Source organism: Neopsephotus bourkii, unplaced genomic scaffold (genome assembly GCF_033783945.1).
Source record: "Neopsephotus bourkii isolate Nb327-2 ecotype Australia unplaced genomic scaffold, CSIRO-AGI_Nbou_v1 NB_272, whole genome shotgun sequence".
NCBI lineage: Eukaryota > Metazoa > Chordata > Aves > Psittaciformes > Psittacidae > Neopsephotus > Neopsephotus bourkii.
This window is the reverse complement of record NW_026900781.1, coordinates 6267705-6287646: the sequence shown is the minus strand read 5'-3', so window position 1 is coordinate 6287646 and position 19942 is coordinate 6267705. Positions and strand designations below refer to the sequence as shown.

Below are 19942 nucleotides of genomic sequence, written 5' to 3'. Positions count from 1 at the left end.
CGAGGGTTTATTTATAAAATGCTTCTAAATGGAATTTGTACTCAATTCATACTCAAGTACTGCCTGCAATGCACATAATAAAACAGCAACATGCTTTGGAAAGCCCTGATTTAATGCAAGTCAGCTCATGCTCTGCAAGTCAGCTGATGCTCTGCTAGCCTAATGCAATTTGATTCTGATATAGTGTAACAGAGCACAGTGATGAAAACCAGCAATCTTAATAAGGTTCCTCTTTCCACAGCTTGCTTTACTCCTGGCAACTGAAGCAGGTGCCTCTCTATCCCTCTCACTTTCAGGACATGTAATCTCAGAATAGGTAAAATGACTTTTCTCTGTGTCGTAATTAAATGAAACCTAAGTAACAGACTATTACTTCTATATTGGAAAACCATAATGGCAAATTTTCTACTAGAATATACTGGCAGCACAGACATCAGCTGAACAAAGAAAAAACCTACAGATGCAACAACTTTACTCACAGGAAAGTGACGGACTAACGGAACCTGACTGCCCTGTAGGTGCTCAGAAAAGAGCTGGCTGCATTCCACACTGTTTCAGTCATCTGTTCCTTAGCATCTAGGCACATCAGACTGTGCTGTGACTTGTATAAGTCAGATTAATATTCAAAAGAGAATTGTATGAAGCTATAAAATTAATTTCTATGTGATTCTGGTTTTAAACACAGGTTTCTAGGGTGAAAGGCTAATGCATTAACTCATCATGCCAAGCACATCTCATTATGCAGACGTTAATACACTCCATTTACTATATTTTAAAGGATCTGATGCTTTTAGGGACTTTTTTATTCCTCATGCACATCTTTTATCTAATTTAACATATAGTTTGTGTCAAAAAATTCCTTTGAACAAAACAATTGGGCTTTCATGATATCACAGATCATCTAGGAAGCAAGGAAAGTAAGCTGCGTGTTCTGGTTTAAGCCCAGGCCATAAGTCAGCCACGCAGCCCTCTTGCTCACTCCCCGAGGGACAGGGAGGAGAATCAAAAGAATGTAACTCCCATGGGTTGAGATAAGAACAGTTTAGTAACTAAGGTATAACATAAATCACTATTGCTACCACCAGTAATAATAATAATGATAAAGGAAACAACAAGGGAAGAGAATACAACACCACCCGTTGAAACCCAGCCGGACTGAGCAGTGAACTAGCCCTTCTGGGTAACTCTCAGTTACATCCTGGGCATGACGTGCTGTGGTATGGAATACCTCTTTGGCTAGTTTGGATCAGGTGTCCTGTCTCTGCTTCCTCCTAGCTTCTCCTCCTCTCTGGCAGAGCATAAGGCTCACAAAGTCCTTGATCAGACCAACCATTTGAGCAGTAACTAAAAACATCGGTATTAATCAGCGCTGTTCCCAGGCCAAAAGTAAAAAACACAGCACTGCATCAGCTACTAAGAAGGAGAAAAAAATGTCTGCTACTGCTTAACCCAGGACACTGTGGCAGAACAGAAGAGGATGCTATTCTCAGTCCCAGTGGGCAGCAAAGCTAAGCAAACAAGTTACCCACTGAACTGAGTTCATTCACTCTTGGAAGAAAAATGCTTTTTCACTGTAGAAATGTACGCAATTATCGTCTTTCTCTCCCAGTCACATGCATACACTTCTGGCATTAATTCTGGCCTTTAGAGGATGCTTTTTATGTCCCCATGGGGCAAAAAAAAGACCTAAAGGAAAAAAAAGGAAGCTGTAAATGGACAAGCACTTCTGGCATAAAAGTGCTAAGCCACCAGCATAGAGAACAGTCTGTGACACTCCGGCCTCAAAGATTTTAAAGGATGCATCTAAGGCCATATCTGAATTATGCTGTGCTGAGCCAGCTGAGATGGCTGGCAGCAATCACTTCTTTTCTCATCCTGCATAGGGATGTAGGATGAAGTGTAGGGAACCTTGATAAAGTCTGTTGCTGACATTTAAATAATTATATATTGAAATATATAATTATATATTTATATTATTATTGAATTATATAATTATATATTGAAAGACTGAGGGAGCTGGGTCTCTATAGTTTGGAGAAGAGGAGACTGAGGGGTGACCTTATTAGTGTATATAAATATATAAAGTGGGAGTGTCACGAGGATGGAGCCAGGCTCTTCTCAGTGGCAAACAATGAAAGGACAAGGGGAAAGGGTACAAATGGACACAAGAGGTTCCACTTAAACTGAGAAGAAACTTCTCAGTGAGGGTGACGACATGGAACAGGCTGCCCAGGGAGGTTGTGGATCTCCTTCTCTGGAGACATTCAAAACCCGCCTGGACACGTTCCTGTGTAACCTTATCTAGGTGTTCCTGCTCCGGCAGGGGGATTGGACTAGATGATCTTTTGAGGTCCCTTCCAATCTCTAACATACTGTGATATACTCTGTATACAAACAAGAGAATCTGATGTTTCAGCAGTGATGGGCCTGATTAGTTTTTAATGATAATGAAGCTAGCACTTTAATGGCTTATGTTGAGCTTTTAAAGTCAGATTTTCAGTGAGCTGGTTCATGTGGAAACACAATGCTTTTATTGGCATATTCAGCTATATGAAGGTGTGTAGCTACTGCCCAAGTCTAAATTGTGCATTAAACACATGCTCCTCATTGTCTCAAGAGCAGACTTCGTTCAGGGAGCAAATGTGACCCCTTCACACCTGCACAACTGTTTCTTTCACAAATAAACCACAAATCTGAAGATGGACAGTAAATAGCATGCATCTGGATCTCTCCTGAACATTTTACAACATATCTAGTAGATTTATACATAGAAGCTGAGAAGTGCTTCTGGCTCAGTTATTTTAGACATAGCCACTGCTATTTTTCTGTCTGCTGCACTTCCAGTGAAGCGGAGTTTCTGTTCTTCTGTGATTATAGCTATGAAGCAGCTACTATTTTAGGAGAGTAATTGGTGCAACATATTGAAAGAGCATTTTTAAGATGGATATCTTACTGATATTCTTTCTTGACTTGTTGCTTTTCTAGATATTGATATCATCAGTCTGAAAAAGAGTGGATACTTTATGTGTATACTAAAAAAAAAATCTATTTCCATACAGTAAATGGAAAGTGAGAATGTTCAACTCTGCCCGGTGGCTTCAAGAAACTCACTGAAATTCATGTTATTTAACAGTGCTGTGAAGATGTGGTATTAGGAAAGCATTACTCTTGATCAGGACTACAGAGAATCGATTCCCATGTCATTCTTAAGTGCAGATAATTTGTGTGAGTTGGTGAAGTAGTATCAAGTCCTCAAAGGGGAGATGTTAAGCCAATTCAGGAAACAGGCGTAAGTTGCTCAAAAGCCAACAAAGAGACAGTGTTCTCCTACTTCCCTTGCCACTCAAGTGTGGCTTGCAGCCCTTCAAAACCAGCACCAGACATAAATAAACCAGATGGCCTATCACTGATATACTATTTATGCTTATTTTAATTAAATGGCAGGAGATAATGTGGGATTTTAGGGGTTGATTTGATTACATCAAATAAAGGTTCTTCAAAAAGAAAATTGCCAATTTACCTTCCTGTCTAGAGGTAGGTGAGAAATACTTTTTCTCTCCAACTTTATCATCATAGAATGGTTTGGGTTAGAAAAGATCTTGAAGATAATCTAATTCCAACTGCCCTGCCATGGGCAGAGATTATTTGAATAAAAAATATCTCAAAATTGTTCCCATACCCCAAGAAAGACATCTAGAAACTCACATTAAGATATTGTGATAGATCAGTATATTTAGTGTCACACTTGGAGACCACTCCCATAAGGGATTTGGGTTAGAAGCTGAGACAAAGTGTGTTTCGTAGGCAGTTAAATGTCCCCCCATTTTAAAGGCTGTAATAAAACATGACACCTTTGGGATTAAGAGCTTGTGTTTTGCTCAGATCAGGTCAGCATAGACAGATTTTAAAATTCTAAGTAACAGGAGCAACGAAACCTGATTTCCTAAAAATGTCTCTCGTGGCTGGGTTTACTGGCACCTTACAGTGTCAGTTCCAGCTGATATTCTTCCCATTTCCAGTGCTTGAAGCATATAGACTCTCCCATATAGACTCTCCTGTGCTTCGTAAGGGTAGAGCTCATGCTACAGTGGGCACCCCCTTTACAAGGCTGCTGAAGCTGCCTCTTCTCTGCCCCCTGGAAACTGTGTAAAACATAATACCTTTGAGACAACTACTTCTTCCAAATTTTGAATCATTCCTACAACTTCTACCGTCAGCAGACACAGATCAAACAGATACGGAGAGGGACTTTGTGTAAGTCTTGTTTCCTTCTGAAACTGGTAAAAAGGAGCTGCCATGCAGGCCCCAGTAAGACTGTGACAGGATCATCACAAGCCAGTTAATGACAGAGGATGCAAGGAAAAAAAAAAAAAAAGAAAAAAAGAAAAGAAGCATCCTTTGATCTGTTTAGTGTGTTCCCATTTTTCCTCTTCTCCCTAGCAGTAGAACTCTACCTTGCTAGTTGACATTGACTCAGTCTCACTTACAAACTTGGCAGGAAGGAGAAAATACTGATGCTTTGAATGGTGTTAGCTCATCCTGTTCTTCCCCAGCGTATTATGTTACCTTAAGCACTGAGAGAAGGATCCCTTTAGTTCTTACACTGTGGTACTAAGACATATACAGCATTTAAAATGTAATATTAATTTGCATTGGTTGCAGATGGCAGTCCATTTAGGAGATGGAGAGGGTAAATCACAAATGATGTAACAATTTTTTAAGAGTATCTTCTAACAGTGTGTCAAAGCATTCTTCTTGTACAGTGAATTAAAAGAAATCTTACCCTTGAACTGCTGAGAAAATAATTCATACCGATTTTTTTTAAAGCCTGAATCAGTCCTTTTAACATAATTTCCTGAGCTTTGAACTCATTGAGTCTTCTAATAATGTCCTTAAATGCGGGAAGGAGGTAATTTTCTCTCTCACTGCCTTTAGGGGATCATCAATCATGCATCACTCACAAGTGTTAGCATTGTACCATGGCTGCTTTTATTCAAATAAAAAAAAAAAAAAAAGGCAGCCTAATCATGCATGGAGAAAGTGTTGTAGAGCAGAAGTTTCCATTTCTAAATTGCACAGTCTTTGTGCTGAATTGCTGCACCTCCTGCAAGGCAATTTTAGTATAAAACCCTACAGTGATTCAGATCCCTAGCTACAGTAAATTTTTTTACAACCTTTCCTTCACCCACTGCCACAACACATTTCTATAACAAGCAAATTCCATGGATGTCATCAGAACAGATTTATAAATGAGTTGTACTGTGAAAGTGTCACAGAAAATGTACTTATTAAAGCAAGGGATGATGCAAGTATTGAGCTATCTGAATAAACAAGCTACTTTTATTTAAATCCCAAGAAATAGGCACCAAGATATTAAGAACTGGTTTGGCTGAGCACTTATTCTCAAGCATTTGCATATTCAGATAATTTTCAGTGTTAAACCACTGTCAAATTAATATACTAGTATTTTCCACTTGAAAAGTGGATTAGATCACACAAAATGTGATGGTCTTCATTTGAGCCCTCAACTGACTTTTCCCACATTACAAAAATCAATATTTGCTTTTCCAAAAAAGAACTGCAATTGGCGGTAGGTGATTAGCAGAAACAAAGTCTGAATACTAACTGTACTTGGTGGCAGTAAATGTGTAGGAGGAAAGCATGAAATAATTCTGAATCTCGCTGTTTGTTGAAAATAGAGTATTTCCATATTATGCATTACTTCTTTAAGGAAAATAAATCAGAGATGGAACAAAATATCCCTGGTGCTTTCCTACTTACAAACAAAGTTCTGTTTCCTAAATATACCGCTGCACAGCAAGAGACATCTCTGCTCACCACTCCAAGAACCCACAGCACAATGTGCTTGGTCAGGATCACACTCCCAAGAGCTGTTCCCTGCTTCTCTCAATCACTCTTTTACTTTCTCCTTCAGTTACTTTCACATACTTTTCCATTCAAACAACACTCTCTGAACATCATTCACTCCTTTAATATGCATTTCTAAATGATCTTACATGAACCTTTGCTGTGGGCAGTTGAATGCCCATTTTTTGGCACAAGAGACATTACTGTTTCATGAAGATGCTTATTTGTTTCTAAATGTTTGCGGGAAAGGAACACATCTTTTCCCACTATGGCTTCATTACACTTTAAACCAGACTTTTATGAGGTATATATAGTAGCAGCAGGAGGGAGCAGCCTACACTTGAGGCTAGCAGTCTCACAGAAATACTGTGCAAATACAACTTACTGCTTTCTTCTCTTTCGTGCAAGACTTGAATAACTGGCACTGCCTCAAGCCTGTCAAAAGACTACTCTGTAAATCCGTTCTCAGAAAAAAGGCAAATATAAGTAAAATGCACATGTTCACAAAGTCTGTTTTTTCACCTTTTGAACTCTGGAACAGCTTTTTAAAGCAATCAGCTGTAAGTGCAAGCGATACTCTGCTGCTACTTAGCCTCTTTTCCCAAGAAACCCATTTGCAAAATATTATTTGTTTATTTCTCTCATGACAGAAATAAGCATTAAACATGGGAAAGTTAATACACTTCATAATGATAAACCAGGAGTCTAAATGAGTACAAAAACTTGCTGAGGCGAAGACTTCAGAATGATTTTAAAGCTCTAATAGGATTCCTTGCATACATTTGAAACATATATGCACGCAAAACACTGACTCAGCACTTGTCACTTCTGTTTCTATTATTATTATGACTTTGCAAGCTTTGTCTTATTAATGAGCATTTAGTGCAGTGCTTTACCTATTGTGGGAACCACTGTATCTTTGACATGTCCGCCTTTTTTCGGAGAACCAGACCCTAATTGTTATGAAACTGCAGCTACTTAAGGTAGTACTACATGTAGCAAAAGCAACACAGAGTAGAAGATTGCATATTGACAAGACAGTCCAGCATAACACAGAAATACATATGCTACCTCAATGACCAGCAGCAATCTAGCATGGGACAAGTGTGGTAACTCCTCTTGCAAGGAAAGGAGACATTGAATTACCCCTGCTAGCATTACATAAGACTCACCTCATCACTGGTTTTAAGCACGCAAATATTTGGTCTTCTTTCTTTGCCAGCCACCCGATCATGCACATGGAGAGCACACACAAATTTTTTCCTCTTTGCAGAAGAAAAGATACACTACTGGTCACTGCACAAGGCTAGCACTATGAAAGCACTTACCCTTTCCAAGAGGGGAAGATAAAGGTAAGTCACTAAACACAGTCTTGCTTCTGTAAACACATGCCACAAAACTGGGCAAACACAGGGTAAATCTCATTTAAAGGGTAGATGAAGTATGGAAGCAGATTTTGCCTTCTGCTTAATTCTCGCTGATTCAACTTAATTTGTAAGGTCACCAGGGACAGTTTAGCTCCCATGGCTCTGTCTTTTCTCATTCCAGAGGCATATACGATGCAACACTATGCATGAGCAGTCTGGGCGGGGCTGTGCTTTCAGAGGTGCAGGCCTTTTTATTTCCTGCAGCACTCTCAGTCTCTCACAGGACATCTGATACCACTGCCACTGTTAATGCAGTACCTTGCCTGAGTATGTCACTTCTGTGTGAGAGCACAAGTTAGAGAGGTTTCCTGGAAGTCCTAGTGTAACTGTGCAGAGACTCACATGCTTGGTCTTGTAGAAGGAAGCAGACTACTGTGGCATACACAATGGGCACCTTCTCTGATCCAGATCCTTTTTCACAGAACTTCCTCAACTGTTCAAATCAAGACTTAGTAACTGACCCTGCCAGCCAGAACTGCAATATTTCAAGCTTCTTTCTTGAACGTTCAGGCTTTGCTTGGCTCTGAATTCACCTGTCAGGCAAACAAGGATGAGAAGAAAAATAATGTGAGCTGCTTAGCAGGAAGCTGTATCCATTTAAAGCAAATCTTCAAATAGTTATTAAAGTGCAACCTTAGCTTTTCCTCTGCTGCACAGAAACAGCCTCAGTGAGACAGTCACTATTGCCTATTCACAGAGCAGATTTTTTGCATTCTAATGTTTGCTTTAACGGCTGTTTCAAGCGCAGCATATAACCTGTGAACAGTTCAAATTTTGTGCCTGTGAAAGAGCTCTTACAAGCCGAAATCCCACAGCATGTTCACTGCTAAGCAACATTAAGTTCCTAGCCTCGACTTAGACTCTGATATTCTTTGTTTTCCACATTCACACTTTGATCTGCATCACACATAACTCTTTCAAGTGGTCTACATGTATAAATGCTAACTGACCACTGCCTAACCCCGAAGTACAACTACTCATCTGCCAAACCACTTCTCCTAAGAAAAGGAAATAAAGGAAGAAGGCTGATGATTGCATACCTGACCAGGTCTTGCAGATATGAGAACCGATAAAAGCATGAATATTTACAATGGGAACCTGAACAAGGGAGTGCTTTTACCATCCAGTAATGCAATAGTACTTGGGAGAACTATTCTTTACTATCTTATAGGCAGAGATTGCTGTCTGTAACAGTACTATCAAACAGATTTGATTTGATGGTTTGTGCCTGCAGGAGTTGTGAAAAGTTTGCAAAAAAAGAAGTTTTTCTACCTCCCTTGTTTCCACAAGTACCTAATGTAAGAACAATTCTCAGAAACTAAGGTGCAAATCTTACATTTTGGTTCTTTTGCCTGTTAAAGATGAACCGTCTTTTACAGGAATCAGCAAGAGCACCACTGACTGAAAAACATACTAATTGATCTGTGTTACAATGACCCTTCTCAATTTCGTATGTTCATTGTGGTTTAGGAAAAAGTACTCAGAAATTCAATAATAAACATTTCCTGAATTTAAAATTTAAATAATTGTTGAAAAAAAAATGTTGAAAAAAGTGCCACAAGTGAGATCCTCAGGAAAAATGCCAAACTAGGATCAGACTAGGAGTTATGCTCCTGTAGAGCCTCATTCCACAATAAATTAAGAGGATTTGACTTCCAGAGAGAACATGGCACAAATGACCTCTTCTTATATGCCTACTTTTTTTATTGGCAACTGACTAACAGGTTGACCTCCTTTATTCCATTAAAATTTTAACTACTTATTATTTCAGCTTATTTTTCACCAGTTCTGTTTTCCTGGAAAGGAGCATAAGTAGCATACCCATACTGTATTTTAACATCTTTTCAAAAACACCGTACTGACATGCACAAATAACATACTTCTATCGAAATCTGTTCCACTTCTTGTAGCTAGGCTAGCAGGAGTTTTTTGTTTGCTTTTTTTTAACACAGATCAAGTCATTCTTCTTGAACAGAATCATAGCCTTCTCTGCTAAAGTTTCATAAATACAAGCGAGGTACAAACAGAATATTTTCAGACATCATTAATTCCTCCACTGCCCTGCAGAAATCAACCTTTGTAAATACATCAATTACCTAGAAATATAGTGAATCTCTGCCTTGCTGAAAGGCAGGGTATTTGCGGCATGACTTGGTGTAGTGTGCAACTACCATGCTAACCTGTTGGAGACAGCTTTCACTGCCTTGGTGAACAAGCTTGAATCTTTCAATCTACCACCTTCTTCTTCCAGGTATTCCACTTCTCAACTCTAGTCCTTTCTTTGGTGATGTTTTAAGAGATAAAAAAGGCATCATCTCATCCATCCAGATGTTCATTGAGTCACTTCACTGCACCATTGGAGAAGAAGTCCACACTACAAGTACAGCATAAAATGTGAGGAAGGAACAGCATGATGAGAGAGCAGGGTTCTGCCTACAACATAGCTGCAAACTAGCTACAGCCTGGTTTTAGAATCATAGAATAGTTAGGGTTGGAAAGGACCTTAAGATCATCAAGTTCCAACCCCCTTGCCATGGGCAGAGACACCTCACACTAAACCATATCACCCAAGGCCTCGTCCAACCTGGCCTTGAACACTGCCAGGGATGGAGCATTCACAACCTCCCTGGGCAACCCATTCCAGTGCCTCACCACCCTAACAGGAAAGAATTTCCTCCTTATATCCAATCTAAACTTCCTCTGTTTAAGTTTTAACCCATTACCCCTTGTCCTATCACTACAGTCCCTAATGAAGAGTCCATCCCCAGCATCCCTATAGGCCCCCTTCAGATACTGGAAGGCTGCTATGAGGTCTCCATGCAGCCTTCTCTTCTCCAGGCTGAACAGCCCCAACTTTCTCAGCCTATCTTCATATGGGAGGTGCTCCAGTCCCCTGATCATCCTCGTGGCCCTCCAACAGTTCCATGTCCTTTTTATGTTGAGGACACCAGAACTGCACACAATACTCCAAGTGAGGTCTCACGAGAGCAGACTAGAGGGGCAGGATCACCTCCCTCGACCTGCTGGTCACGCTCCTTTTGATGCAGCCCAGGATACAGTTGGCTTTCTAGGCTGCAAGCGCACACTGCCAGCTCATGTTCATTTTCTCATTGACCAGCACCCCCAAGTCCTTCTCCGCAGGGCTGCTCTGAATCTCTTCTCTTCTCTGTCTGTTTTCACTGACACCTGATATTTGCAATGAGCAAGTCCTATACTCGTCCATCTCCCCAGTCCAGGATGCTTTCTGAGAAGTAAGAAAATATTCCGTTTCCTACATGGTTGAAAAGATATTTGAGAGGATAGGCTGTGCAACCTTTTGTTGTTGGGTGTGCAACAGCACAGCATGAGACAGGAATCAATCTCCAGTGCACAAATCTGAGTATTATTATCCCCCAAGCACACCTTTGAATGACATCTCTTTCACAGTAGCCCCTTTACAGCCTTATCCCCATCTTCTGTTCTTTTCTTCACAACTACTTTGATTCTTAAAATCTTGCTCAGCTTTCCATGGAGTACATGATGCAGGTGGAAGCCTTACCTTGCTCTTACTTTCCAAACCCATAGATTTTCTCTAGCTCAACACATTTCTCTTCTCTCTTCTGTTTCTCCTTTGCAGTCCAGAGCCAGGCTTCTTTCTGTTTCTTCACACTTACTACTCTTGCTGTAAAGACCTTCTTATCTGTAACCTGCCATCTGAAACAGATTGCCTTTTTCTCTCTACCTCATCAATTCATTCCCCTTTTTCAAATATTAATCAAAAGCATAGATTTTCTCCCTGTCCTGTACCTTTTAATTTTTTTTTCTTTGTGCTATCAGCTTTATGCCTGAATGCCTTAATTATCTCACTGTAGAATGTCTTTACACAATAACTTTCTGTAATTTATAGTCTTCTGTATCTGTGAGGGATATATCAGAGTATATTATTTATGACATTTTCTGTAAAACAGAGCACAATTGCATTCCTGTGGTCTGTCAAAAAATCAGTCTTATGTATAACAAAATTATGTCTTGAAAAACTGTATATCACTTCTGTACAATAAATAAATAAACTGCTTTACAGTATACCCAGTTAGCTTGTCTTTTTGATTTTTCAAATAATATTTAGATCATCTAAAGGGCAGAACTCATTTCAAGTAAAAGCAAGGTTTTTGACCAAGTTAAATGAGTAAAACATGGTTATGACCAAGGCTTTCTGCTTACTTTCATGAATTATTGGTATGCATTAGAAACTGTATACACCTGCTCCAGAATTTTAAATTTATTGTAGGTGCAAATGCAATTCCTACTGAACAGTTGACAGCTTCACAAGAGGGCACTTTGCAGAGGCAATCAAAGGACAAAAAGCAAACAACAATCCAAAGTTCATGATGGATAACACCAGATGTGTCTGAATCTGTCTCTTAAGGAACTGCTGGTCCTTGCTGCACATTGATAATTTCATTGTCAGTGCCATTATGTCAGTCAGTTTCACAGCATGTAATAGTATTGACCCAGAAAAAGTGCTGTCCACTGATGGGGGACACAGAGATATTCACACTGCTCTTGCTCACACTCAGATTGACTGGGGGACAGAATTTTACTTGCTAGTTTCTGCATTAATTAGGCTTTCTTTTCTTTTTTTTTTCTCATACAAAGCTTAGGAATTACAAAGATTTTGGACATATAAATTGCATTTATATTTTACTGGATTTAATTACGCCTGTAGCGTAGTAACTGATAAACTAAGTACTAGTCTAGGTCATACTCCCTGGCAGTAATCTTTCAATAGTACATTCTCAGAGAGGGAAACAGGAGACAGAAGATAAGGAAATCAGCTCAGGAGAAAAGGAAGCCAGGCCACAGTATACTTAATGAAGACAATAAGGTCATAGGGCCAAGCAAAAAAATGTGGAGGAAAGAAAAAGTAGGCATTAACATATGTGCAGTGTGAAGAAAGGATATGCAGGAGAAGAAAACCTAATCCAGCCCTAATGACTGCTTTTAATGTTTTTCAAATGGAAAACAAAAAAATCCATACTCATCTTGCTTTAGATGAATGAGATAGACATGCTTAAGATAATGCTTTTAGAAATGCTTTAGATAAAGAGATGAGCGTATTTATTTGTCTTCCAGCCTTAGTTTACCACATCACCCATTGCTGTAGTTGACACATGGATGACATAGCTCTAGGATAGGATATATCCTCTCCATTAACATGCAGTTGCTAACATGAAAATGTGAGAGAATAGATTCCTTCGCAACTCCTTTCTGTATTTCAGAAGACAATGTTGTCTTTCTTAGAATGCAAAGATTTTAAGATAAGTTTAAAAGTGTTCTGGTCCCCAACTTGCTGCACTGCTAATTCTAAAGCAGTTTAACACCACTGTGGGAATCACATGCTCCACCATTCAGGTTAAGACAGTGAAAAGGACAAAGCTGGTTTTGCAGAGCTCTGTAAATATACCAATCAGAACTGAAACAGATGCAGAGAGCAGTTTTCTGGGACAGTGCTTTTACAGTTATTGACATACCTGCACTGACTCTGTCGCTAAGGCAGGCTAAAATGGGAGTCCAGGGCCATGGGCAGGGTGTGGGGGAACCTCCAAGGGAGGCAGGATTTCCCTCAGGGCCCTCATAGAAGTAACAGACTAAATATAAAGAAGTAACTATATATCAAACTCTCCACTAAAATTTTCCTAGGTAACAAAGAAACATACATTGTTTGAGTTTCTATCAAACATACACCACACACAGCATAAAAATTCTACTATAAGTTGCTTTCAGGGAGAAAATATCTAAGCATTTAGCAGTGTGTTGTACCACAGAAGTCAAAGCATACACTGGGCTGATTAGAGCAAAACCACTCGCAGCTTTGGGCTGACAAAAAGCATGCCTGTCACTGTGGGATAACTATTTCACAACTGAGAGGAATTTGTCTTAACTTGTTTTGCTCATTTTGGTTTAAAGACAATGTTCATTGTCACAGAAACAGAAGAATTGTTTCTACAGTCTGCAAGCAAACAAGCCTCAGGGAAAGAGGCAGAGGAGTTGGGCTCACACAGCATGAGAAGGCAGCTCCCTGTGTTATGAAGCTCACTGAAGGACAGCAAGGCAAGTCTGATGGCTCCAAAAGAATGGGAGCTGTTCTAGTCAGTGCCTTATAAGGCAACTGCTCTGCTGAGTTAGGAACCACAGCCCTCTCCTTCTTGTTAAATGTGAACACTCTTTTTTCCTAAAGACTACTCAGCTCATTAGAAAATCTGTAAGGGCATGAACCACTGAGCAGCAGTAAATAAGTAAATAAACAGTGTTCTGTAAAATGTGAAACTCTCTGTCTCTCCTTTGTCTTCCTGAGCAGCTATTCCTCAGGATCCGACACCTTCTCTGAAAGGCCTTTTCATTCATAAATTTTCCATCCTTAAATCAGGTAGCCTCCCTGACCCCCCCTCAAAGCTTCCCATGGTGATTCTTGGTCATCAACCTACATAAAAAATATGGACTTTTAAAATGGTTTGCCTGTAGCTGTAGTTAATATTTTGTCTATTCTTATTTGAATAATTAATCTTAAGGCCTAACAAACTTTCACTGATGGCTTTCTGCAAGGCACAAAAAATTTCTCCTGGCACTCCCAGCCTACTTCAGTAAAGGTGAAGTTGTAAAATACACACTTAATGCTCAGAATACAAATTGGAGTTTGTAATGTAATAAGAGATTAGATTCAAGCTAGCAAAGAGAATTCACATTTGCAGATCAAGGTTTCCTGAGATGCCATAGGAACTCTGAGGCAAAGTTATGCACTTTTGCCACAAAATCCATAACAAAAATATACTTAAAACCTAAATCCTGTGATTTCACTTCCATAATTTTAATATGAATTATGTATATTCTCTGGGAGTATCTTCACCCTCTTTTCCCTGAAGTCTTTTCTTCTAGGGAAATATGACTGATAAGGGCCATTAGGATTATCATTGTTTAACAGGGATCTGTGCATGTTTGCATAAATAATTAGATCCAGAACACTTCTTCTAAATAAGGACTCTATATCAGCACTGGCAAAATGCTTACACCATGTTTCTAGTGCTTGTGTTCAGTTCTAATTCAAAGTTTTCTTAACTCAGTGGCATCAATTATCATTTCCAGTGACAGAACTTTTCATTCATGTGTTCAAAATAATAATTTTTGCTTGACATTTCAGTTCTAAGCCCCTATCTTTACCCTTCACTCCCCCCACCCCAAGAATTATAATTCAGCATCCCTGATGGGAGAGGTGTGGCTCACAGAGAGCATCTAGTAACATGACATCATGGATGCTGACAAACATGGCCTGTTCAGTGGCTCACTTCATATCATCCACACCATCATGTGGTTTTTTGCTCTGCTTGCAATTTTATCATGTTGTAATGCAATACATCACATGCCACAGGGCATTTCAGGGTAATGTGGCTTGTTTGGATGAAATATATGTTTCTGAAGAGAGCTGGAACTCTTTAGGAAGGAACTTGTTTTTTCATGGCTGTGTAGCCAGAATGCAGAACAATTCAGTGACTGTTGAATTTTCTCCAGGCAACCAGTTATGTACTGTTGACCCTCCCAGCTTTGGGGACCTTTAAAAAACTGCTGGTGAGAGAGGCTGGAAAATTATGAGAGACTTTTCTCTCCACACTTCAGAAAGGTTTCAAATATATTTTAGACTGGGGAAAGTTGTTGGTTATGGACTACTCTTTGCAAGCACTCTCTTCATTTTGACTAATCACCTTCTTTCTGGCATCCATGTTGTGAACGGCAAGTGAGATGTAATCTTCCTCTCCATCTCCTTATGGCAGTATAAGGGTAGGAAAGCTAGCATATAAACAAAGATGGTAAAGATTTCCACACAGGAAAACAAAGCTAATGCAGGACATCAGCCCTTGGTCCTCCAAATAAGCACCCATTGACATAAGCAAGAAGTCAAAACCAGGGAAAACAATCAATCTCATAATATTTAAACCAGAGGCTACTTTTGAAATGTCACTGCACTTCCTCAGATCTTTTATTGGCTGAGAATTTTCTATTTCACTATTTCTAGCCATTTGTACTTGGGTCATAGGAATAAACAAGTGAATGTAGACCAGGCAGAGAATGCCTCTGTGTTCATGATGGATGTATTAAACCACACTCCTAACAGAATGGGAGAAGAAAGCAATGAAACAACAGTAAAGGAGAAGTAAGAATAATGTGATCCTACTCCTGTAGCAAAGGGTCATACCAAGTGCATGTATCTATGCATGTTATACAACTGCAAGTTCCAAGCCAGTGGAGAACATTATGGAGATCCTTGAATAGTTTTTCAGAACAGTACAGTATCCCTTTCCCATATTTTTAGTATAGACCTGACTATCCATCTCAGCATGACAGTTTCTCAGAAACAACAGAGGGCTGGAAACAGTCTGCAGCAAAAAAAAATGAAATTGTGTAAGTACTACTATTACTGAGATAAAGAGATGGCAATATAATGTAAACAAACAATTTGTAAGAGTTTTGAAAGCAAGTTCCCACCTGTTCTGGATACACAAAAATACTACAGAAGGGATTGTAATTTACAGCATAAATAGTAGTACTGTTAACCTCAACAAGAGAAGGAAAACTGCTATACATGTCAAACACCATAGCATTGTATAAATGATCCACACAGAACAGAAAATCAAGGCACAGAAATAATGTGGAAGGAGTTATTCCGCAAGGAAGCTGGGGCCAGAAGCCCATAAACAGGTATGCCCGATCCACTTTGCCAAACCAGTGCTGAAACATACTCTATGGTAAATAGATTATAATAATTCCCCAAATTCTTCATATCTCATATAGTAATGTTTCAGTCAATAATCCCTTTTCACTCTATAGCAGCTGCTGTGATTCACTGTGTTTCTCACTCACAAACTCAGAATGTCAAATAAGGCTGTTTGGGAACATAGCTCCCCTCCAGCAGGGCTGTGTGAATAGCGTAGCATTTGTAATAGAACTTAGATGGCTTGTGAGCCCAAGTCCTCCTCAAAGTCACAACATGGACAAAAGAATTTAATCCACCATTACTGATGCAGGATTCCTTTTCTAAATGGGTTGGTGATGAGAGCAGCTGGAATTACAGACATCAGAAAGAGTTATTTTGTTCTGCTGGTTGTGAGGAAAGAACATTTTTCAGTTCTTTACCAGAACTCTACTTGCTGAAGTCATTAGGATGAAATAGGTCTTAAGAAACCATACAGACTACATGGATGTGCATTTGGCCTTAGAGGTGGATATTTTCCTGCAATAACCTGGAAAGAGGAAAGATAGGGAGACTTCGATGTACTACGTAGAACCACAAGTATTATGGACTGATTTACTGAATCAAGATTCATATTACACATAAAAACCATATTTTTTCTTTATTAAACAATTCTTTTTTCTCTTAATGCAACTGTTGCAATCTTTCTGTTGGTGTGCCCTACAATAGGCCAACTGTTGCTAAATTTAACAGGTTTGCCCAAAGGATATTCCTTGTGAGGCTGTACAAAAACCTTCAAAAGGTGCAAAGACCATTTGTACATGGGACAAAATGGGAAATGCTACTACAATATGAAGGTTATACTTGCCCATCAATGACAAGCAGAGGTTTTGCAGCAATATGGCTCATCTGGTAGGACAGAGGTTTAGTTGACTGCAATCTCTGAACTGCCAGAAGTTACAAGTCAAAGCTACAGAAATCATGACTTCACAAAGAGAAATTTTCTCCCATATTTCAAAGCAAGCACTTGGAACTGTTTCTACAGAGTCGAGGTTTTGTAAGCATTTAAATTATTATTTTGTTAAATGATACCCAGTGTTGTGACATTCAAAGGAGATCTTATTCATTTACATAAATACCTGAAGGGAAGGTATCAAGAAGATTGAGCCAAGCTCTTCTAAGTGATGCCCAGAGACAGGACCAGAGGTGATAGGCAAAAACCAAAACAGAGAAAGTTCCCTCTGAACATCCAGCACCACTTTTTCACTGTAAGGGCTTGCAAGCACTGGCATAGGGCACCAGGGAAGTTGTGGACTTTCCCTTCTTGGTGATATGCAGGTCCTGGGCCACTGGCTTTAGCTGGCCCTACTTGAGCAGTGGGTTAGACACGATGACCTCCAGAGGTCTATTTCAACCTCAACCCTTCTGTAATTCTTTGATTCTGTATTTATCACTTGCCAGGAAAGGCTGGTACTATCTTTGTCTTCATAGGTGAATTCCACTCATACCAGAATACTCTCATCTTTATTTGGCAGTGCCACATACAAGACTTTCAACTCCTAAATTATTTCAGTTTCCATGTTTACTGTCAGCACAGAAGAACACATTTGAATCATTGGCTTTATCAGCAAATTGGCAATGCACTTACAGGACCTGACATATTTAAACACATTACTTGTAATCTTGCTCACGCGCAATAATTTGTTGAAAAACAAATACTGCTGGAGTTTCATTAGATTACTGTAGTTCATCTTAAATTGTTTCTTTAGGGAGACACCTAGCATCACAACAATCAATAACAGATGTGACTGTTTTGCCTAAGTATCAGTCACCAGATAAATATAAATTCCTTGAGGATGCTTTCACTATAACAACCTTTTTGTTCTTCAACAGCAGATTATCACTGACAGTAACAGGCTGCTGTTAACTGCCCATTAAATCTTTTGACATACAGGATACATACGTAGGAGCTGACTGCTGAACGGCTTCATGTATGACATCTAATGCCTGGAATTTATGGAAGGAGCATGTTTCTGCCACAACATATACACACATATACTGTGTTAAAGATAGGAAGATCCCTGACATAACTCATTACATGACACATGTCACTACACCTGCACAGACCAGAATTTGAATACTCTAGAGTTGCTTAAATTATACTGAGGCTCTTAATATTGTAAGTGGTGTAAGCTGCCTTCTATACAAATGAAGGCAAAGCACACGACTGTGTAATCTGCTTATGCAAAGGAGACAGGCACACAGATATTGCGTATGCAGTTTAAGAAGAGCAGTACACATTTGGGTCGAGAAAGATTTTTTAGATCATATTTACTGAAAATGCAACAATTATTTTATCACAAACAAAAAGTAGAAGTAAAATAAAAAACACATGGAAGGAATTACTCTGCATTGCAGTACTATCCTGAAAGTTCAGCACTTTGGTGCAGTATATACCACATTTCTTTTATGCTTGATACAACAATAAAGCCATCATATTTAGAAGCAGTCCTTAGCTTCAAGACCTGATTATTGTGAATTTATACAGAATGTGTAAATCCGTGAAATTAGGAATACCTCATCTGAAAGAAAAATCAGTCACATAAAACTTGAATCCAAATTTTCTTGAAACCTTGGGGCTATGCTCTTGGCTCCCCTAAAGTGAATATAAAAATGCATGCTCAGATATCTGAAAGCACATCAGGAACATTATTTAGGTTACATGGCAAACAAATTACACTTAATATAAGACTTATAAGATCCTGGAAATTTTATTGCTGCAGAGCTCAGACTCTGGAGGAAAAAAAAAAAAAAGAGAACTCTACTGATACATACTTTAAAAAAACCAACAAAACCAACACGTGTTCTACGGTGGCTGTGTGGAACAGGAAGGGAGTAAAGCTGATGGTGGGAAAAAGCCAAGTGCCATATCTCATAACAAGGGATTTTTCTATTATTATAGCCAGGATTAATAGGCTATTATGTGTGGATGTTTAGGATACAAGCAAGCACAGCATTAGAGGGAGCTCATATGGCAAGATTTTTGTGATATTACCTTAAAAGAACTTCACAACAAAAGCTGTGACCATAACAAAAAGGTTCAACGACTTCTTGATGACAGGAAATAATAGACAAATGTGCATCTGAACAAAATAATTCATGTCATAATTCACAAAAACAGCAGCTAAGAATAAATGAAACAAGCTGAAAAAAAATGCAGCCCAGTTTTTGCATTCACTTCAGTCAACTGAGGCTTTTCTGATACAGCTCCACTGGCAATGTAACACTGAGAAGCCTTTATCACAACGCCCACCTTACAACACCATGCATGACTGCAGGTTTTCTGTCACACTGCTGTTCACAAACCCTTTACTTCCCAAAGTTTGTATTAAGTGGCTAGTACCCTGCCTATCAACTAGCTAGTACATTAGCAAATAGTGAGGTACAATTGCAGCAGATCTAAACAGCCAAACGGTCAGTGCTGAGACCCAATACCCTCCAGTATTTATATATGGACGCTACTCCTGTGGTTTATCTGTGACTTGGTTCCAAGGACCAGCGCTCACTGGTGGCTGGAAGGCACTAGGTGCATTCATACAGGGCATCCTTGAGCCTATTTACTTACCATTTACTTCTGGGGTATCTTTATAAAGTGCAATTTGCTGCCATGGATACTTAAGCTATTTCTGAATTAACTAGCTCAGGTACCAGATACCTATGCCCTTGCTTGAGTATCCAACAAGTAAATACGAAAGTGTTTTTCATTTTCTGATTAGTTCTTGTACAGACTCCAAGGGAAATCTCTGTCTTAGAGAGCTGAGAGGATGACAGTTTTTTCTCTTATGAACCACCAAAGCTGCTTACCTTCTTGAACAGGAGAGAGAGCAGGACAGCAGGAAGGTAAGATTAAGAAAAGTTTGGGACTCAG

At 39.3% G+C, this 19942-nt stretch overlaps 1 protein-coding gene and 1 long non-coding RNA gene across 2 annotated transcripts in view; both read right to left on the bottom strand.

Annotated features, from left to right (window-relative positions):
- Positions 1-19942, bottom strand: part of GMPR (guanosine monophosphate reductase) — a 463469-nt gene that overhangs the window by 200791 nt on the left and 242736 nt on the right. The gene's annotated exons all lie outside the window — the stretch shown is intronic.
- On the bottom strand, positions 6073-9759 carry LOC133208390 (uncharacterized). Its single transcript, XR_009724353.1, has 2 exons — positions 9476-9759; positions 6073-7828 (listed from the first exon to the last, which is right to left on the bottom strand). It is a non-coding gene; the product is annotated as an uncharacterized LOC133208390 (long non-coding RNA).